This window comes from Marmota flaviventris, chromosome 5 (assembly GCF_047511675.1).
Source record: "Marmota flaviventris isolate mMarFla1 chromosome 5, mMarFla1.hap1, whole genome shotgun sequence".
Lineage (NCBI taxonomy): Eukaryota > Metazoa > Chordata > Mammalia > Rodentia > Sciuridae > Marmota > Marmota flaviventris.
Genome location: NC_092502.1, coordinates 123,489,554 through 123,513,207, shown reverse-complemented (window position 1 = coordinate 123,513,207; position 23,654 = coordinate 123,489,554). Strand labels below are relative to the sequence as shown.

Below are 23,654 nucleotides of genomic sequence, written 5' to 3'. Positions count from 1 at the left end.
CTCAGTGGTTGAGTGCCCCCTGAGTTCAATCCCTAGTACCAAATAATAATAAGTGCTGAATTATTGTGCATATAATAAAAATATGTGACCCCTAAAATTAAATACAAAAAGAAAACCCACAACTTTTCAATAAACAAACCTGGCAGATACTACCTTAACCAAGTGATCAGAGTTAGCCATCACCGTTAATGGGACCTATTGGTATTGTGTACCTCCTGATATAGTGCACTGAGAAGAGAACAACTCAATTCTGTAGTATTCTTACCCAAAATGCATAATCTGAAGTTAATTGTGAGAAAGTACTAGACAAATTCAAGTTGAAGGACATTCCACAAAATAATTGAACAGTACTCTTCAAAAAGCGTCACAGTCATAAGAAAGACCAAGAACTGTCACAGATTAAAAGAAACTATGTAGACATGTCAACTGCGTGCATTGTAAGATTCTGGATTGAATTCTGGATTAAGGGGCGGTGGGGTGGGGTGGGAGGACACTGGTTAGTCAGAAAATTGTAGACATTTGAATAATATCTGTAAATTAGTTAAAAGAGGAGTAGTCATGCTAATTTCCTAGTTATAATCACCGTGCTACAGTTACATAAATTGTCAATATTTGGGGAAGCTGTGGGAAGAAAATAATGGAATTCTTTTTACAAATTCTGTAACTTTTTTCTAAGTCTGAAAGTGTTTCAAAATGAGAAAAAATCTTAACATCATGTGGTCATTCTAATAAAAACATTAAGGCACACTATTTAGAAGGAATAGAAATATCCTGTAAACATTTATCTCAATTTTTATCAAATATGATTTAGGAACGAAGTCAATTCAAATGTTCCTGTGCCTGTAATTAACTAGCTTCAAAATATCTCCTCCTTGAGAGTCGGATTTGCAGGGAGGATGTGAGAGGTCGGGCTGTGAGGGAGACTCCTTGGCAAAGGCGAAAGGGAAGGATTTCAGGGTCAGGAGAAGAGGTGGAACGGTGAGGAAGAGAGATAAAAGCGCAGAAAATTTTTCTTGACCCTCAAATTTGCTTTGCTCTGAGAGACTAAGCAGATCCCTATGGATGGGAACCAAGAGGGTATCCAAAGTTCCCAAATGCTGATTTTTTTTAACTACACAATTATACGTTCATTCTCAATAATAATGTTCAATGTATCAAAAATATACAACGTAAAAAGCTAACTCCCTTCATCCGTTCTCCGGACCTCTTCCCTCCCCCATAGCATCCTCAGACCATTCTTGGTGCCTTTAACCCACATCCGTGGGCACACACAGTTTGGCCCTAGGAATCTTCCCACATAAAATGGGATCCGTTATACTTATCATTTTGCTTTTTCTACTTCACTGTATTCAGTTACTACCAGAAGTGCAAACGGGAGAGCTCCCCATCCGCGACTCCAACGGCCGCTTCGCGCGCCCCTTCTGCGCGCTGCTCTTCCCGCCGGCTCGAGGCTGGTCCCGCGCGCACTTGCACCCGCGGGCTCCCGCGGGCTCCCGCCCCCCGACCTCGCGCTCGCTTGGCCCCCGCCCGGCTCCCGCGCCCGCCCGCCGCGGCTCGCGCCCCGAGCTCGCGCGCCAGCCCGCCCCGCCCGCGCGCGCGGACTGGACAAAAGGGACGGTTGGAGTTTGCTTCAACGGTACCAGGGGCGCGTGCCCCGCCTGGATGGTCGGGGGGCGGGTGCAGCGGAGCTGGGGGTGTCTGAGGGAAAGTGCCACGCGGCTGGGCTGGTACAGCTGCAGTGGGTGTGGGCTAGGGAAGGACTGGACCAAGGGGAAAGCGGCGGGCAGCTTCTCTCTGGTGAAGCGAGGAGGTCGCCACCAAGGGAAGAGAAGGGAAAGGAAATCCTCGTGTCCCAGACTACCAAATTCTCAGGGCGCGTCAGCTCCCCAGCGTAATATAGCTCAAAATAGCGCTACTAACAGTAGATCTCCCAAACATTGAACTTGCAATATAAACGCTCCAGTCAGAAGAGTAGTCAATAAAGTAATCGGACACCTGGGGTTATGTGGCTTATTTTGTGATGGGGGTTGGTATAGTTCGTGTATACGCTATTCGATTACTCCCTGATTCCTAAGTACAGGGTTTGTCCTTTAAATTTTATTTCTACATCCATACCCCAGTTAAAGAAGGCGGAGAGTCAAGTCTGCCCAGCTTTTAAAGCATGGTAATCAGATCACTTCACCTCCAACCCCTCATTTTCTTTAATGCTTTTCTCCCCACTTTCTCCTTAGTTTACTACCCAAATAAGACAAAATGGCAATGTAAGAAGAACATCAAACTGAAATTGGTTCAAAAAATGTGTTAATGCAATAGATGAAATCAGACATATGAGGATAACTTCTTCAAAGAAAGGCTGGCTGGTGAATGCTCTGGACCCAAAAAGTTTACATTTCTCCCAGCTACCAGAAAAACTGCATATTCTACCAGCACTTCAAAAGCAACGTAATTAAGGGAAGAATCTTTTCTATTCCTATTCTACCCAGATCATCTATCTATACCTTCTATGTGTGCGCCCTGTTGCCAATAGCCAATGTAACTATCTTTCTGATGGGCCAGACTCAGTCAGCCTTCTTTCCCATATGACCAAATCATAGTCATTTTTCCCTCTGTGGTGTTGATTACATCTGCCATCTTCTCAGACAATAACAATAACGTGATAACTCAACCTCCAGTCTATTCCTTTTCCAGTCCATTAATTTAACATATTTATTTGCATCTAGAAAGTGCCCTCCACTATGCAAAACAGTGGAGATCCAGAAGAAGAAAATTGTTTTGAGCAATCTTCCCCTGCCCAGTATCCTTGCCTTACATATAAAATAAAGTTCCTAGTTCTCTGACTCACACAAAAGCCCTCTATAATTGAACTTATCTCTACCATTCTCATCTCCCACAATGCCTCCAATACCTTCTGTCTCCATAATGTAGTTGATGTCCAGTTCCCCCCTGCCTTCAGATCTTTGCTGATGCTGCCTCACTTTTTGACTTTTTCTCCATATTCTCCTGGCAAAATCTTTTTATTCAAATTTCAGCTACCTTTTCCAAAAAGCCTTCTCAAATTCTGCTAGCTAGATTTTCTTTATCTTCTTTATGCTCCCATAGTCTATTATTTGACCTCTAATCTGCTTAATTCATGTGTGTGTGTGTGTGTCTGTGTGTGTGTGTTCCCCACTATACTGCAAGGTCTAAGAATACAAGGAGCTTTTCTACCCATTTTGTCCTCTTTGGAGATTGGCTCAGTACTTTGCACATAGTGAGCTTTGCATTTGGTTGGTGCTCAATAATTTGTTCCTTGAATCAATCTGGATCTTTGTAGAATGGAAAGCAAAGGTTCCATGGAGTAAGGCAGGTCCCACGGCTGCTACTTGCTAATTGTGTAACTTGAAACATGTTACTTGGCTCCTTTAAATTTCAGGTTTCTCAACTGTAAAATGAGATGATTATTATATACTATACAGATTTATGATGAGGATCAAGAGAGAAAATATAAAGCCCCTAAAAGTATAAATTTCATTCTTTGGGGATGAAGTAATGTTGGTTAAATGATGAACTAAAAAGGGCATTTGGATAATAAATATGTCATTATAAAGCACTTGTTGGGGCTGAGGTTGTAGCTCAGTAGTAAAGTGCTTGCCTTGCATGTGTGAGGTACTGGGTTCAATCCCCAGCACTACATAAAAATAAAGATACTGTGTGTTCATATACAACTAAATAAATATTTTAAAAATAAAAAATAAAGCACTTGTTGAGAAAATAGATCTGCACATTCAGAACTTACATGTAGTTTAAGTGTCTGACCTAATAGGTGGTCAGTAAGTATTATGAGTGATTTCTAAACTTCCACACCAATTTTTAGATAAAAATTTAGTAAATCAAGAGTAATCTGTGTGGCTGCTTTAGTTAGATGGTTATGTCACTTTAGAGAGTACATATTTGCGTGTAAATGTATTCAGTTCTGTGTTCACCAAGCAACTGATTTGTGACTTGAGCTGAAGCCCGGGAAGACTTGCCCCTAACAAGGAAGTACCCCTACTCTAGACAGCTATATATTTCTTAATTGTAAATGAATTCATTCCAGCTTTTTCACCAGACTTGAGCTTACTTAATGTAAGTACCCCATAATTGCTATTAATTAAGAACACTTCTGGAGAACTAGAATTGAACTGAAGTGGTGAGAACAGTTGGGTTTGGCTCCAGGAAACACTCTTGCTCTGTTATTAACTTTTTTGTTTTGTTTTGTTTTTTGACATCAGGAAGGTAGAGCTTTATTCTGCAATATGGGAAACATGCTTTGCCCACCTGCCCCAGACATAAATTTTGCAGTGTGATAACTGGCCTGGTTATTCCTCTCTTAAAGTCTAGTTACTTATAAAGGAGGAGACAAGAGAGAAGGAGCTCTGCCCTATCATTGCAGCTAATAAATTACCAAGTAGTGTTTCCTCACAGTACTTCCTGACTGGGAAACTGTCAGGAATCAGTCAACCAACCTCTTAACACATATGATCATGACAACACTAAGACCCACTGAAAAAGTAGCCCCCAACACATGAGAAGTTTGCATTCCTGAGCTTAACATACAGGGAGCAGAGTACCACCCAAGGAGCAATTTGGAGCCTGAAGCACTAAAAGTCTTCTTTTACAAAGCCATAGGGTGAAGAGTTCAAGGGGCAGTTTAAATAAACCCATGCCAAAAGTTGATTAATTTAAAATCCAGCTTTCTCTTTTTTAACTATCTTGTGACTGCTTGATCGTGTACCTTCTTTTCCCAAGTTTTCCAGGGGCTACAGAGACTTTTAGATACAAACTTTTGGGTCTGGGATTTGATTTTATCCTAATTATAATCTAATAAATTAGCCTATTACTGTTTCGTGGAAGTTAGCAGAAGATAAACGAATCCTGGATCAGAGACAAAAAGCTTTATTACAAAATAGCAAGAGGCATGAGCATCTGATTACATCAATTCACTTTGCTCCCATATCCCACAGAGGTGATGCAGAAGGCCCAAATATACATGCCTACACCCACTGTAGACTGCATTAGAAAAGAGAGGAACACTTAGCTTGGAGAATTCATGCTTTTATAGTCAGCAATAGCAAGGTTGTTTTTTGTCCCAGGTTACTTCAGCCCTCAGGGTGGCTTGCTGCAAGTCAATTCTGAGAAACAATAAAGGGTCATCCTTGGCATATCCAGCAAGACATGTACGAATGCTAGAGACCCTGAAGAGCATCTTCCAAAACATATGTTAGGTTTCTGCTTTTATTTCTGTAGAATTGTATTACCTCCTTTAAGCCTAGACTGACATAAAAATCACACCCTCTTCCCTTTTGCTCCTTTGTAGCACAGACTTGTAGAAAGAACACAGGCTTTGGAGTCAGAGGATCTGTTGGAATCCTAGCTTTTCCATCTACTAGCTGTGTGAACTTGGCCAAGTCATTTAACAATCCCTTCTAAAAACCTCAGTTTCCTCATCTGCAAAATAGCAATAATAATACACATGTTGGAATGAATATCAAGTGGAAAAGAAATTTAGGGGAAAACTTTGCAAAAGGTAAGAGCCAATCACCAAAAATTGCAAACAACTGAAATATGCCAAAATTTCCTACATCTGTTTAAAAATTAGCTGGAAGTTATTTGTAATAGCAAAAAGCTGGATACATACAGCCCAGATGCCCTTCCACAGGTGAATGATTAAACAGTGATATATCCATACCACGGAGTACTACTCAATAATAAAAAGGACAAACTATCTTTAATCTCCAGGGAACTATGCTGGGGGGTGGGGGGGAAGGCCAATCCCAAAAGGTTATATACTGTATGACTCCACATAGATAATACTTTTGAAAAGACAAAATTTTGGAACTGGAAAGCAGATTGGTAGTTCTGAATATTGAATTTGGTGGTAAATACACAGTACCTACCCATGTGAAAGAATGTATAGAACTAAATGCATGTGCATGAAAATAAGTATTAGTAAAACTAGGAAAGACTTGAATAAAGTCATTGAATTCTATCAATGTCAATGGTTATAGTATTGTACTGTGGTCTTGCAAGATGTTATGATCGAATAAACTGGGTAACAGATGAACAGAATCACACCATATTTCTTAAAACTGCATGTGGATCTACAATTATCTCAATAAAATGTTTTATTTAAACATAGTTAGTGAAAATGGTTAAGCATTTTGCTTTCTAGGAATGAATATTATCCATACCCTTAGGTAACAGAATATCATGAGAGCAGGGAACTGAGTCCTATATGGCCACAGAATTTTTGTTTCCCTTTATATCATTTTCACAGTCTGATTTCAAGATTTCTACAGATAGCTCTTAATTTGTTTGTTATAAAGACAGTCTTGCTAAATTGCTGAGGCGGGCCTCAAATTTTACAAACTCTCTTGCCTCAGCTTTCTGAGTAGATGGGATTACAGGTGTGCACCACCAGACAGGCTAGAAATTTAGATGTCATTGAAATTTTGTTAACCCACAGGGTTTGTAAAATATTAACATCGTTGAAATTATTACTTCAATTTCCTGACTATTCAGTTTATTAAATTTATTTCTAAATAGTAAAATCATTTGACTACCTTCATTAAAATTCAGTTAATTCAAATATGACATATCAGAATCAAAAAGCCCAAAAATGCATTAAAATTTTGCATTCTAAATAAATAAAACTTACATTGCTTGAGGATTTTGTTATAATTCCTTTTAAGCCATTATACCTCCTTTATTCTAATTGAAACCATGTGTTCAAAGTACAATTGGCCTATAATGTTCTGATTCTGATACAAAAAATTATGTTCACTTATATTTTGCTTACTACATATATTTTAGCATTAATGAAATATGTCATATCAAGAAAAGCCTTTCTCTTTGATTTGCTTTGTTTTAAATTCTGTACAATCTTACTAGGCAAACTAAGGCATTTTCAAAGACTAAGCCTTTGTCTTTTATCCTTTTAATAATTTGTGGGATGCAGTGGTAGACAGAAAAGAGGGAAACTTAGTTTTTCTTGAGTAAAGAAGGAAGTTTCACTCTGAAATCTCTAGACTGATCATCTCCACGGCCTGTGAGAGCTTCACTAACTCCTTCTCAATTTCATTTTCAGTTTGTTCCACTTTCTTCATCTTTACTCTTAACACTAAGATTCAGAATATATTATGGTTTTATCATTTCTTCTGGTTTTTAGTATACTGATCTTTTGATTAAATGAGGTTTTTCCCTCATGAGGATATTAACTATTTTTTAAATTGTTTTAGTTGCTGCATTTTTAAAAATTGAAATTATTTTTAAAACTATAAGCTTACTTTTATTAATTTGAACATGAGAATATCTCATATCTTTGAAAAAACTTAATCCATATATAGTACTTAAGTTTTTAAATGTCCACTCAAATACATAAGTCTACATGAATCACAACACAAATTAAATATGACTTTGATCCATGTAGAAATTATATCTTAAGCATTCTTAAAAAATCTTATTATTTGAGATCAAATGAGGTATATGGAATAATTAATGGTCCAAATTTTACCCTTAGGGCTGGAGATGTAGCTCAGTGGTACAGCTCTTGCCTAGCATTCATGAAGGCAAGGGTTCAATCTCCAGAACCACACAAAAAAAGAGAAGAGAAAAATTACCAAATTTTTTATTATTTATTTAATTATTTATTGGTACTAGGGATTGAACCCAGGGGTGCTTAACCACTAAGCCACATCCCTAACCCTTTTTAATATTTTAGAGACAGGGTCTCACTTAGTTGCTTAGGGCCTCACTAAGTTGCTGAAGCTGGCTTTGAACTCAGGATCCTCCTGCCTCATCCTCCTGAGCTGCTGGGATTACAAATGTGTGCCACCTGGCCGAATTTTATCTTTGAAAAATTATATGGGGGCTGGAATGTGGCTCAAGCGATAGCACGCTCGCCTGGCATGCGTGCGGCCCGGGTTCGATCCTCAGCACCACATACAAACAAAGATGTTGTGTCCGTAAATTGTTTATTTACTAAAAAATAAATATTAAAAATTCTCTCTCTCTCTCTCTAAAAAAATAAAAAGAGGAGAATGCTGAATGTTTCATTTAAAAAAAGAAAAATTATATGTAGGATATTATAGAGTCCATCTTTTCAATTTAGTAGCTAGCCCATTAGCTGTTATGGCTTGTCATTTGTATTTTATTGTGTATTTGTTGTTTCTAATTATTTTTCTATCATCCCAAATATTTATATGATTTGAAAAAGAGTCAACATGTCTGGGAGCAATACAAAAGTCTAAAACAACTTTCACAGGCTATGAGCAATACATCAGTTACCAAAATAACACTTCATTGGGCCAAATATAAAAATCTGTATTATCCTTAAAAAAATCAAAAACATATTCTTCCAAATATTGTTATGGAGGAAGGAGAGAGGTAATGATTTAAAAGCACCACCATATATTCATATGCAGAACAATAATACTACATTCCTATTGCTCTCTCATCAGTTACAAAAGTCCTAAGACTGTATCCAAATGTGTGGCATTTTCCCTTAAGTAAATCCATGCCATGAAACTGCAGAGAGGCTGCTGGAGGTGAAAATCACTTGCTTCTAACAACAGCCATAGTAGCCTGCTTCCGACTCTATTTTTTTTTTTTTTAACAATAAAGCCCATAGTGATCTCATTTAAGAGCAGATTAATAAGATCATGTCACTCCACTGTTTCTGACTTTCCAAAAGCCAGAATCCTTGGTAGAGCACTTGCATAGTATGTACGAAGCCCTGCGTCAGTCCCCAGGACAGCAAAAAAAACAAGTGAACAAAAAAGCAGATTCATTTTAATAAGACCTAAAAGCCTGCCTCAGCAGCCTGCTCTGGACCCACACTTGCCCTTGCATTCTCCCTTGAAAGAGTCGTACTCCTTTTCACCTAGAGTTCATTGTGTATTTTTCCCTCTTAATGTCCCTCCTCCTTGACCTAGTTAATTTCTGCTCTTACCCATCACTTCCTCTCTTGATCTTTCAGAACATATCCACCCCTCAAATCATTTGCTCTCCTGACAGTCTCATCTTTTCCTGCTTAGGATGTATAAATGATTCAACCCACACCAAATGAGGATATAAGTCACATGAGACTCAACTACAATAGATCTCAGTCAAGTCACCTAACTTTTCTTGGCCTCATATCTCCCAGCTATTGTGAGTTTGAATTAAAATTTCTTTCTTCTCTATATTTTTCTGCATTCTATGATTTCAAGTAAAGGTTATTCCAGATAGGTGTAGAGTGTAGTCTAGAATAGAATCAAATTACTTCAAATACCTATTCTACTTACTAGCTATGATATCTTAGAGAGTTATTTAATGTCAGCCTCAATTACCAGGTAAAAACAGGAGTAATCAGAGAACTTTACCATACAGCTTTCTTATGAGCACTTAGTTCAGCACCAAACACATGTCGTGTGCTCAAAACACCTATTGTGATTGAGTGCTGCTTCCACTATAATTCATATGCCCCAGAGCACAAGTGGCAAATAGAAATAAAATTTAGGCCACATATTTAAACTTGTGATAGCCAAGGTTTTATAAATATATTTTAATTTTATATTTATGAATATAAATATATAAATATTTTATAAATATAAAATTAAATAAGTAAAATTAATTTTAAAACATTTTATTTAACTGAATATGTGCATAAAATATTATTATTTCAGTTAGGTGTGGTGGCGCATGCCTGTAATTCCAGCAGCTCAGGAGGCTGAGGCTGGAGGATTGCAAGTACAAAGCCAGCCTCAGCAACCGAGGCACTAAGCAACTCACTGAGACCCTGTCTCTAAATAAAATACAAAATAGTGCTGAGGATGTGGCTCAGTGGTCCAGTGTCCCTGAGTTCAATCCCTGGTACAAAACAAAACAAACAACAACAACAAAATATATACATATATACATACACACACATATATAATTCCTACATGTCATCAATACAAAATTGTTAATGATATATTTTATTTATTTTTTAGTTCTTCAGAATCCTGTGGGTATTCTACAGTTACAACACACCTCAATTCTTACCATCTGGATATCATGTGTTCAATAGCCACAGGTGGCTGGTGGCTACAGTATTAAAAGACAATGCAGCCCTAGAGAGTTCTAGTAGCTTTTCCCCTTCTCTTCCCTCAGGCTGTCTGCTGTCTAATCTGATTCACACTGGCCTCCTCAACTAATTGTTCATTCACTGGGTACGATTTCTGGTATTTAAAGTGAGTAATTGCTTAATCCCATTATTTATATAATTGAAGATTTCCTTATGAGACTGGTTAAAAGAACAGATTATCAATGGAGATCCTTAAATCTCCTGGAGATTTATAAAATTCCCATAATTTACATATGATTATCTAAATTTGGTATTCCAAACAGAATAAATTAGAAATCATATACATTTCATCTCTAACCCATTTTTTTTCAATGCCTCATTGCAAAAGTTAGACTCACAGGTTGTTCTTCTAAATTGAACACAGTAAGGCTGAAAGATTGAGAATAGACATTATCAGCAGGGAGCACTAGCACACACCTGTAACCCATCGGCTCAGGAGGCTGAGATAGGATGATCACGAATTCAAAGCCAGCTTCAGCAACAGAGAGGTGCTAAGCAACTCAGTGAGACCCTGTCTCGAAATAAAATACAAAATAGGGCTGGGGATGTGGTTCAGTGGTCAAGTGCCCCCAAGTTCAATCCCTGGTACCTCCCAAAACAATGAAATAACAGACATTATCATGACAAACTAAAACATTATTATTATCACACCTGTTTAGGTACTTGATCTAGCCTCCTCAAAGGATACATATGGAATAAATTAAAAGAACACTTTTATTTCCGGAAGGTGGTGCTGTGAACATAAAAAGTACTTAGCTCTGTTCACTATTTTATTTTGGAATTATAAGACTATTTTATTAGATTTTTTAAAGGTAATATAATAAGCATCTCGATTATTTTGATGATTTTGATAATCTTAATCAAAATGGAAGGAAAATAGCAATTCTTTTTCCTTCCCTTTGAAAATCAAATGTATTGTCTATAGTAACTGTACCCATTAACTTTTTTCTTTTTGTTTTTGTTCTGAAACCTTGCACACACTAAGCTTCAGCTATACTCCTATCCCATTATTAACTTTTTGAGTGAATTTTTAATGTTAAAATACTGTTTTTTAAAAATCTAATGGCTAAAATTTATTGAATAGTAACTATGTTCAGACACTGTACTAAGAAGTAGTGGAATTCAGAAAAGAGGAGTCAAATCTTTTTAGTTTGTTGATAGACCTTTATTTTATTCACATGTAGTGCTGAAGAATCGAACCCAGTGCCTTACACATCTGAGGCAAGTGCTCTACCACTGAGCTACAACCCCAGCCCAGGAGGCGCTATTTTAAAAAGAGTATTTGAGCCTGGCACTGTGGTATACGCCTGCAATCCCAGTGACTCAGGAGGCTGAGGCAGGAGGATCACACACAGTTCAAGGCCAGCCTGGGCAAGGCCCTGTCTCAAAAGAATTTTTAAAGGGTTGAAGGTGTATCTGAGTGATAGTATCCCTAGGTTTAATCCCCAGTTTCAAGGAAAGAGCATTTGAGTCCTATAGCTTTAACTTAATTTGATTTTTGTAGAGAAATTAAGAGTTTATAAACTTGTTTCTCTGCTTTTTTTTGGGGGGGAGACAACATATAAGGAAACAAAACATCAAGTTTTTATTAAATGAAGATCTGATTCTTTTGTTACCTGTTACCAAAAAGGAGAAAGGGAGGGAAGGAAGGAGGGAAAGGAGGAAAGAAGGGTAGAGGGAGTGAGAGGGGAAAGAAGAAAAGGAAAGGCAAAGGGAAAAAGAAGATCAAATCAAAGACAATTTCTGTTTTCTTTGAACAAACAGCCACTAACAATGCTAGAATCAGACCTAGTTTAGCAAGGCATAAGCCAGCCAAGAAATTTTGTCATCCAATATGGGAAGTTGTGATTCAAACAACCCAAAATGTTGCTGCTCGAGAGACTAAAATTTTACAATAGCACTGGAAATTTGAGGCAATATAATTTGAATACATGAATTTGGTATCTCCTAGATATTTAGTCAAAAATAAAACAAAAACTTGAATTGACTTACATTGCAGTGTGGAAAACTTACCCTTCAGCTACACCACAAGATTAGCAGATCATCACACTTAAATGAAACACTTCCAACTATGCTTATCCAGCAAGTAAACATACCTGTGTAAATACAGAAGCATTTAGTTAACATTTCATGAAGTTCATATTAGCACGTGGGTCATTATTTCAACACAAATGTGTTGACATTTCAGTACTATTACACAGAAAGACCTGATTTATTAGAGCAAGACAGTGAGGAAAAGCCCTTAAATAATTCTTCATGGGAGTAGGAAACAAATAAGAGCATACTAGCAAGATTTATGGTCACGTTCCTGGCAATTCCTTTAGAAATTCATAAAAGTTAACACTGTGACTAGAGGCAGGACCAAAGTATCCCTGCTCTCTTCCTTTGAAGTATCATGATTATATTCAACTTGAGTTTTTTAAAAAATATATGCTTCAAACAGCACACACTGCATGGGAAATAGAAAATAATTTCCTCTGGGAGATCTTGGGCCAGAACGTAAAAGGTATTTAAGATAATTATTCTAATATGGACAGAATGTGAGAGTGATATAGTGAAAATACAAGGTGCTATCAGGGATTATAGGAGTTATATATTGTAAATGTAACTCTAACCATATTTAAGCTTTCTGTTCTTAAGTTTAAATAATTTCAATTTCTATTTCTCAATGCTTTGTTTACTGTCCTCCTGAATCCTCAGGTTTCAATATTTATCTTAGATTATAGAACTCAAAATTTTACCACCAGGTTCAAAGGTTGAATTTTGGAAGAAATGTCTTGCTTACTTTAGTTTGCTAGCATTTCATTCACTTTTGAAATAATTATAGTAAACGTTAATGATCCAAGCTGGGTGCAGTGGTGCAGGCCTGTAATTCTGAAAGCTGATTTAGTAGGTTTAAAAATTCAAAGCCACCCTCAGCTACTTAGTGAGATCTTGTCTCCAAATAAAATACAAAAAAGGGCTGGGGATGTGGTTCAGAGGTTAACTGTCCCTGGGTTCAGTCTGTGTACCAGAAAAATGGTGATGATGATCTGGTGCATATTTATTAAATAGCCAGGGCAAATTGATTAAATAATATCTATATAATGAAATGAAGTCATAAATTATGTCAGCTGAAGATACAGCTCAGTGGTAGAGTGCAGTTTTAGCAGGTATAGGGCCCAAAGTTTGATCCCCAGAACCAAAAAAAAAAAAAAAAAATCAGAAAAATCATAAAAGAACCATAACCACTGCTAGTTAGAAGAAGAAGGCACACAGTGGATTATGATTCCTATCCTAATTTACCAAAATTCTATTTATATGTATGTATATGTGCTTTATACACACAAGAGTCTGGAAGTGCCAGGTCTGGTGACACACATTTGTAATCCCAATGACTGGGGAGGCTGAGGCAGGAGAATTTCAAGTTCAAAGCCAGGCACAGAAACTTAGCAAGACTCTAAGCAACTTAGTGAAACCCTGTCTTAAAATAAAAACAAGGACTTCGGGTGCAACTCAGTGTTAAAGCATCCAGGGATTCAATCCCTGGAAGAAGGAGAAGGAGAAGGAGAAGGAGAAAGGGAAAGGAAGAAGAAGGAGGAGGAGGGGATCTGGAGGGATCATCATGGCTGTCTGGAAGTCTCCTTCAAAATGGAAGGAATATGAATGTTTTATGTTGACTTTTTTTTTTTTGCTTTATTTTGAAAGACAAAACTAAGATACCTCATAATATTTAAAGTAAATTATTAGCATGAGATCTCATAAACCTAAAAAGTATACATTGTAAAAAGGAGATGATTCTTAAATTTTAGAACTTTTAAGCTAATTTTAAAGTAGACACATTTTGCATACCAAATACTAAGCTAATCCCCAAAAAAGTCAGAACCATAGTAATTGGAACCGGCCTCTCTAATGATGTGCTTGGGGATTTTCCAGTGTTTTGGATGCTACAAGTTCTTTTGGTTTTTAAGATTTTGCTTTTAACATGGAAATGTCCTTGGCTGGGTCACATTTTTTAGCTGATACACAACAATTTTACATATTTATGGAGCAAATACCAGGCAGCGTTTTGAGACATGCATACATTGTATAATGTTCAAAGCAGGGTAAACCCATCTACTCTTCAAACACTTATTAGACGAACGGACTGTGAAATTAGGTGAAAGCAAGAATTAAATAGTGACAAACCCTGGGTGTTATGGGTGGAGGAGTGGTAAGAGAGCCACAGATGTGAGCAGAGCTTTGAGTGCCAAAAACAAGTTGCTCAAAACATTACGGAGGCAGAAGGAAAGAAAGTTCCCTGAGTACTTGTATTATGAAATGAAAAAATGTATATGAGTGTTTTTAAAATGTTAGAGTGCTCTACAAATAATAGCTAACATTTATTAAGCACTGATCAAGAATGCTGTTCATGAGCTTATTTTATTACTACAGTTATGCATAAGGCCTGTGTGCATATCTACCTACAATTGAAGTAGGCCATACCATTATCTCCATTTTCCAGACAGAAAACTGAGGCACAGATAGGATAAATAACATGCCCACCATCCCACAGCTAGCAGATAGTTAGCCCAGGTTAAAACACAAGTGGTCTTCTTCAGGGTACCTCTTAACCGAGTACCTCTTAATTTTTAACTGAATGGTGGTGTTAACTTGTGCTTTCTTCAAAGACGCCAATATTTTAAAACAACTTTACTGAGATGTAATTCACATAGTATAAAATTCGCCATTTAAAGTGTGTGATTTAATGATCTTTAGCGTATTCAGTATTGTAGAACCATAAATGCAATCAGTTACAGAATATTTTGATTCTTCCAAAAGAAATTACTTACCATTTAGCAGTCATCTCTCCCCGGCCTTAGGCAACCACTAATCGATTTTCTGTCTGCATAGTTGCTTATTATGGGACATTTTACATAAATAGAAACTTGCAATATATGATCTTTTGTGACTAGTTTATTTCATTTAGCATGATTTTATCTATGTTGTAGAATATATAATACTTAATTCCTTTTTATTGCTGAATAATATTCTATTGTATGTATGGACATAAACCATATTTTATTTATCCATCAATTGATGCACATTTAGGTTGTTTCCACCTCTTGACTATTGTGAATAATGCTTCTGTGAACATTCATGCAAAAGGTTTTGTTTTGCCCTTTATGTCTCTATTTCTCTTAGATAAATACCTAAAAGAGTAAAGCTAGGTCATACAGTAGCTCTATTTTTAAGGAACTGCCAAGCTGTCTTCCAAAGCAGCTGTACCATTTAAACATTGCCAAGAGCAGTGTATGAGGATTCTAATTTTTCCATATCTTGTCAACACTTATAGCCATTTTAGTGGGTATAAAGTGGCATATAATTGTGGTTTTATTTGTATTTCTATGATAGCTAATGATGTATGCATCTGCTATGGGTTGATTGTGTTCCTTAAAAAAAAATGCATATGTTAGAAACTCAATCCCCAAGGCAACAGCACTGGGAGACAGAGCCTTTGGGGAGGTGTTTAGGTCTAGAAGCCTCTGCCCTCCTAAACAAATGCAATGCTACTGTAAAAAGGGCTTGTAAGAGGGATTCTCTCTTCTGCCACATGAGGACACAATTTCCTTGTCTCTGGAACATGAAACAGTCAGGCACCTTTCTTGGAACCAGAAACAAAGGTGCTAAGACAAGCACCTTAATCTTAGACTTCCTGGCCTTTAGAACTATAAGAGAATAAAATCATTTATTAATTGCCCACTCTATGGTATTCTGCGACAGCAGCACAAGATGGTATCTTTTCATAAAACACTATTTTTTATTATTTCTAAAACTTGGAAAATTAAAACTTGTCCCAATAGTAATATGGGAAAGACCCTAACCGAGGGACAAGTTTCTGACAATAGAATCCTGGTCTCATTCATCTTGTAGACATTCGCAGCACAAAAGTCCATTTTTACACAGTAGAGATGTTCCATAAATGTTTGCTGAATTACCTCCCTGATGTTCTTTTGTAAGTCAACTGCATTTCCCTATAGAGTTAACTTTAAAAGGTGTATAAAATTAGTTCACAAAAGGCTTTTCAACTTATAGCAGAGCCATGATATTAATTGCCAAGCCTGAGTCCTAGTGCCTGTGAACAGTGAGATGCAGCTCAGGAGAGAGCAGAAGAAACCAACTCTAAGCCTCTCCCACTGGAGCAGAAGGGCAGCCCAAGAGGTTTTTTGCTGATATATAACTCCCATCAAGTGTGCTAATCTAAAGTGTATAGCTTGATGATGATTCTCCTGTGAATACACCTATGCAACCAGCATTTAGATAAAGATGAGGTTTCTTCATCCTCTTTCCCTGGTCAACACCTCTCGCCAATGTTTACTCAACAATGTTTACTTCAACACCCTCAGATTTACCTAGGAAAATGTCATACTGAGGAGTTCTTTTTGGTAACTTCCCCCCTTTATTTCTGTACTCGTTTCTCTGATGATCTTGGAAGATGTAATCCTCATGCTTTTCATAGTTCTGCCCTGATCTGTCATATCTCCCCAAGTATTCCAGGGTTCTCCCTCTTTGTCAAAACTTTCATCCTTTGGTTGATAGTTTTTCCCAAGTTGTCCACGAGCTCCTCAAGGACCAAGCTTCTGCCTTCATTCAAAGCACCTGTTAAACACAATATCTTGGGTAGGTAGGAGGAGAGAAATAACCTGGTATAAAAAACTGCACTAAGTCAGGAATGCTATGGAGTCTCATGTTCCTTCTTTGAAGTTGTCAAAATAATTTATGGGAGAGGTATGTTAAAAAGTGAAACAAAATTGCTAAGTGTTATTGACTGGATAATCACAACTATGGGGAAAATAAAACCAATAATTACCAAAAACCAATATGAAATGCACCAAAATATTAACAATGATTGTTTGGAAGGGGAAACTCTCTATTTTCTAAAACAATATTAATGAACACATACTAGTTATAATGGGGGAAGTCATATTTTTAAGAGTCTATTTATTAACCAAAATTAATTATTAATCAAAGGAAAGTCCAACAATGTGTCTGTCTAAAAGAATTGAAAAGACTTGAAGGAGGTGTACCTGGGCAGGGCAAGAGGCCTTCCCTGGCTTGACATGAGATTTCCTAAGCAAACAGTACTTTTTGCAATTCTTTCCCCAATGCCATTTTTGAATCCAAAAATGTTTCCAAAACACCCACCTGTTTCCACAACATAAAACCACTTTACAAATTGAAGACTCCCCGGACCCTAGTAATAGTAGAAATTTCCTATAGTTTACTTAAAAGCTAAAATTAGAATAAGGAACTCCATTACAAAACACCTTAGATGTTATCTTTGTATAGGCAGGAAGAGGGGTCACTGAGCAATTTTCAGAATTTTGCAAGTCAAAATTGATTTTGTGGAAAACATCTAGAAAATCAGTTGCCTCAATTTCACTTTATGTGTATAGGAATAGCCTTTGTCTTTCCAATTTTGCATTAAAACTCTTCTGTATTGACAACATTCACCTGAACTTTTCAACAATGCAGGCATCCACACTTCATGTGTTGACCATATAAACGTCATTACTACTCTTGATAGAAGTAGTCTTAAATCCAAACATATCTCAATCTGTTTTTTTTTTTTTTCTTTAACTTATGCTTTTTTGCTTCTCTTGATTATTCTAGCACACAAAAACTAAATTTTCTCAACATTTATATTGGCAATAACTCAGTCTCAAGACAAAACCAAAATAACCATGTGTTTTTAAATGTCATTCTACATACTTATGGCGGTCATTACTTTGATTTAAAAAAAAAGAAAATATTTTCTGCTTGCATTAACGTAATCATACCCCCTTTTAAATTCTTAAGGATTGTTTATGAATTTATCTCTGATCATAGAGGAAAATGCCCATAAGGCCTAGTCTCTTTTTTATCTTTTCAGGTGAGGAACAAATCCAAGGTTTGTTTACTCAATTACATAATCTCTGAAATAATAAAAAAAAAAAACATTTCCGGTTAACACTGAGCCTAGAAGATTTTTTTTCTTGACTGAAGCCAATGCAATTTATAAAACCTCTTCTCATGCAACAATGATAATTTAGTTGGTTCGTTTTATAGACAGAATAAATAAGTATTAATAAGCATTTACAGAATAATAATTTAATAATTCTACTGTATTAATTATTCATGTTGATAATTTTTAATACCACCTAAATTTCCCATACCATACAAATTTGCAGAATAAGAAATAAAAACATAAACAGACAACACTGTGGAGTATCATTAATGGATTCTCCCTAGTTTAGGTAGAAAAATCTATAATTGAAAGAGCAACTATGAACAGAATGCAAATCCTGCAATTAGCAGATTATTCAAAGAAGCAGTCAATTTCAAATGAACTAGTGTAGACTATAAGAATACAGAAATGGGAAATTATATAAAAGAGGAAAAATTTTAAAAAGGAGATAATAAGCAGGTTATATTAAGTAATTCTGGCCCAAGGTTCAGTCATTACCTTTGTGGGAAATGGCTGGTTATCAAGTGTGCAGACACACAATGGGGCTATCAGCCCTTTGTCATTCACTGTGTAAATGCATGTACTTGTATATAAATCATGCATGATTTATTTCATCTGGTGTGGAGATTTTCTTCAATTAGTTTTCTTTATAATCTCTCAAAGTAAAAGAATCTTTTCAGGCATTTTTAAGGAGAAGCACTGAAAATAAGTAGACCCAACAAATATCCATAGATACTAAATTAGTTAGTTTTTCATTACTGTAACAAATAAGTGAGATAACTTAAAGAGAAAAGATTTATTCTGGCTCACAGTTTAGAGGTTTTAGTCCTTGATCAGTTGACCCCACTGCCTGCGGCCTATGGTGGCACATCATATTGGAATCTCACAGTAAAGCAAAATCCGTCACCTGGTGTCAGAATAGCAAAAAATAGAGGAAGGGCCCTGGGTCCCACTATCACCTTCAGGGGCACATCTCAGATGACCAGATGACCTCCCTCTAGACTCTACCACTTAAAGTTCCCATCATCTCCCATAGTGCCAAGTGGGAACTAAGCTTTCAACACACAGGTATTTGGAGAACTTTCCAGACACTATCCTGGTTAACATACCATGTCCAGCCCAAATCTTCCCACTGTAACTATATGTCAAAAAACTCAACTAGCCAAGCACAGTGGCACATGCCTGAGGCTTAGGAGGTTTGCAGGAAGATCACAAGTTCAAAGCCAGCCTCAGCAATTTAGCAAGACCCTGTCTCAAAATAAAAAATAAAAAGGGCTGGGGAGGGACTGGGGTTGTAGCTCAGGGGCTGGGGTTATAATTCAGGGTTCAATCCTCAACACCACATAAAAATAAATAAAATAAAGGTGTTGTATCCATCTACAACTAAAAAAAAATTTTTTTTAAAGGCTAGGAATATAGCTCAGGGATAAAGTGCTTCTGGGTTCAATTCCCAGTACCAAAAAAAAAAAAAAAAAAATTTACTAAAATTGACAGAGCTGATTAAGTAACAACACTCTGTGAAGTGGGGGGCCACACTAAGAATCAATTTTTGCAGCAGCTAATACATTTGTTGTCAGAACTTAGTAATGGCACTTTTGTCTTTTCATCTGTGAAACAAGATTAATAGCTCTATCCTATAGGCCAAACTCTTGAAAAACTAAATAGTAAAAGGAATAGAGAATTTTATTTTAATATTTTAGGTAAAAAATTCAAATATTAGTAAAGATGAAGCAAACATAATGGCATTATTCTATTTAAATTTTGGCATAAAGAAATAACATTTCATTCTAGATTAAGAAACAAAATTAAGCCTTATAGAACAAGGTCATATTTTACTGTTTTCCCTGTTTAACCAGGAAAGGAAAGGATGGATGGATGGATGGATAGATAAATAGATAGAATTAAAACATGAGTGTCTGGGGGATAGGAGACAAATTTCCTGTTCAAGAGACCTCCAAATAATTTATGTACATGCTGTGTTCCAAAGAAGAGGATGTCCAACCCCTCACTTCTAAATCAGACTACATATAAAGATGTCCTCCCAAAGAGTACAGCAGGGAAAGGGATAAGAGGGTATCATTACAATGGCAAAATCTGACAAATAGTGTTCCATCAGGTAATCAAAGTGAACATCAGTCATCATAAATTGTGTTGATAAGAACATGCTCCTGATATGATATACTCTTTCTCTGAAAAAAAATATTATTCCAATCTAATCATCAGAAAAATATCAGAAAAGTTTTAATAAAGGGGCATCCTACAATATGCTTGACCAATGCTTCTCAAAACTTATCAAGAATATAAAAAATAAGCAGGGCATGGTGGCACCAATCTGTAATCCCAGCAACTTGGGAGTTTGAGACAGGAGGATCACAGATTCAAAGCCAATCTCAGAAACTTAGCAAAGCTCTAAGCAACTTTGTGAGAGCCTCTCTCAAAAGAAAAAAGAAAAAGGGCTGGGGATATGGCTCTGTGGTTAAGCATATCTGGGTTCAATTCCTGATACCAAAGAAAGAAAGAAGATGAAAAATAAGAAAAAGCATTAGAAACTGTTACCTCCTTTGCTAGCAGGTAATTGAGAATAATTATCAGTAGTACTTTTTACTTATGGTTATGGTGGCCTCCATACACACTTGTGGTCTTTTCTGATATTATCAAGCAATCATGCATAAGTAGCCTTCCTTTATAACCTCCTGGCTTTATTTACCTGTTGGTAAGGTTGACACAAGTAACCCTTATTTTTATTTTGACAAATTTTACAATTTTTTACATTTCTTCCTTTCATTTTCTGAAAACATCAGTGATCAACAATCTTATCCATGTTGATTGTCCATTGCCAGGATTGACCTGTCCTAGTTGTTGGTCTGATCTGGTCCAACATTGCCTGTAAGGCCAGCTACTCAGAATGCCAAGGCCAGTCTTGTCAATTTAGAGAAACAATGTCTCCAAATAAAATACAAAATGGACTGGTGATGTAACTCAGTGTAAAGTGCCCCTGGGTTCAGATCCCAGTACCAATAAAGAAAATAAGTAAGGCCGCCCCTGGCAACGCGGAGAGCGGAGTCAAGAGGGAGGACGAGTTGGAGTATGAATCTGTGCTGTGTGTAAAGCCGGACGTCAGCGTCTACCGGATTCCACCCCGGGCCTCCAAACGCGGTTACAGGGCATCTGACTGGAAATTAGACCAACCTGATTGGACCGGTCGTCTCGGAATTACTTCAAAAGGAAAGATTGCCTATATCAAACTTGAAGATAAAGTTTCAGGAGAGCTCTTTGCTCAGGCACCAGTAGAACAATATCCTGGTATTGCTGTGGAGACAGTGACAGATTCTAGCCGCTACTTTGTAATTCGGATCCAGGATGGTACTGGTCGAAGTGCGTTCATTGGCATTGGATTCACAGATCGGGGAGATGCCTTTGACTTTAACGTTTCCTTGCAAGATCACTTCAAGTGGGTAAAGCAGGAATCTGAGATTTCCAAAGAATCTCAGGAAATGGATACTCATCCCAAGTTGGATCTAGGCTTCAAGGAAGGACAGACCATCAAGTTGAGTATTGGGAACATTACAACCAAGAAAGGAGCTGCTTCTAAGCCCAGGACTACAGGAGCTGGGGGCCTAAGTTTACTTCCTCCTCCCGCTGGAGGCAAAGTCACTATTCCCCCACCATCTTCCTCAGTTGCCATCAGTAATCATATCACTCCACCACCCATTCCAAAATCTAACCATGGAGGTAGTAATTCAGATATCCTTTTAGATTTGGATTCTCCTGTACCTGTCACAACAACAGCACCAGCTCCAGTTTCTGCAAGCAATGACTTGTGGGGAGACTTTAGTACTGCATCCAGCTCAGTTCCAAACCAGGCACCACAGCCATCCAACTGGGTCTAGTCTTGAATAGCATTGCAAGACAGTAAGGACAGACTTGAAGAATAAAAATGATGTTGAGGGCACCAATCTGTGAGGGAGGTTAGGAACCCCTTCCCTCCCCCAAACCAAAATTAATGGACAATCTTCTTCATAGCTTTTCCATTATATTCAAGTTGATTTATGTCACTCTTCTATGTCATTACTTGCTATACAGCCAAGAGAGTATCTGTTATTTCCTGGTGATTACCAATGCAGGAGAACAGTAGATCTTAACTATACTTGTGGCTGGCTATGCAGGGTTCAAAAGACCAGTGTCTTTTTGAGGGGAAATGACCTTTAATCCGTAAAATTTTTCTCCATCTTTTAAATTCTTGAACTTATTTTAGAATCATCTCATGATCCTTGTGTGCCTCTTTGTGAAACCCTATTTTACAATTTCAGGGGAGACAAAGCCTTGAAACTTTCTTTTCCACTAACCCAAGACTCTAAAAATGGACAGGCTGACCTCAGTATTTACAGATTCAGAATTTTGATAAGGGTATGTTTGGAGAAAGATGAGTATCTTGGGTCTCTTCTGTATAGCCTCCAGGCTTGTCCTATTCAATGAACGTCCAGCGCTAGGTGCAGCTCCATCGCCCTCTTGTGTGTTTACATGTCTTTTCCTATGATAAGAGGGTTGTATTGGTGGCATCCCTACTGTTGTGTTTATTGAATAGTGCAACATCTTTGACATCTTTGGATGTTTCTGGGATGGAGGAAGTTCAAGGGGCTGTGCTTTCCAAGTTATATTCGATAGATGTGTTTAATTTCTTGCAGCTCCACCTCGTTGCTGCATTTGAAGCACAGCATTAATTTATGTTCACCCCTTTATTTGACCTAATTTGAAGAGTTGTGTTTTTAACCTGATCTGTAGAACAGAGAGGTTGAAAGCACTTAAGTCTTATTCAGTACCCACATTGCCTTGCTGCCTGGGTATCTGACCCCTTTCCATAAGCATTTTTTTTTCAATCCATCTGGCTCTTCAATAGAAAGCTGCTATTACATATATTGTCACTTATGAAGGATGTTAGAAAGTCACAGCTTTATTGTGACAGTTTTTGTCTTGGACTTTGATACCCGCTAGCTAGGGTATCTTAAAAGCAAGTTGCTCTCCCTTCACTTTCCTTTCCCTCTGCCCTGCCATTCCTTTTACAATGCTGTGAAGACAGTTCACCTCCTCGGATGAATGGGCACTACCTATTTTGTTTGTTAAAGGGCAATTTTGAGAATTAGATGGGAGGATGTAATTACTTCCCTTAGCACCTATTTGGAGATATACATTCTGGCTGAAGGGGGATCCTTATGTTTAGTTTGAAAATGTATTGTTTCTCCTGGATTCCATTCTTTTTTTTTTTTTTTTTTGAGAGAGAGAGAGAGAGAGAATTTTTTAATATTTATTTTTTAGTTCTCGGCGGATACAACATCTTTGTATGTGGTGCTGAGGATCAAACCTGGGCCGCATGCATGCCAGGCGAGCATGCTACCGCTTGAGCCACATCCCCAGCCCGTTTCCATTCTTAACTCTTTCTAACTTTGGGTCCATAATTTTCATTGCTTCCCCTTCCAGGCAGCTCTATTCTTGCAGAGCCATGGCAGGACATTTTAAAATTCCAATAGAAAACACTAAAAAGAAAGTCTGTAGAATCACTAGTGACTA

At 37.3% G+C, this 23,654-nt stretch overlaps 1 pseudogene; it reads left to right on the top strand.

Annotated features, from left to right (window-relative positions):
* Positions 1–1,302: 1,302 nt before the first annotated feature.
* On the top strand, positions 1,303–22,292 carry LOC114094985 (adaptin ear-binding coat-associated protein 1 pseudogene; annotated as a pseudogene).
* The last annotated feature ends 1,362 nt before the right edge of the window (positions 22,293–23,654 follow it).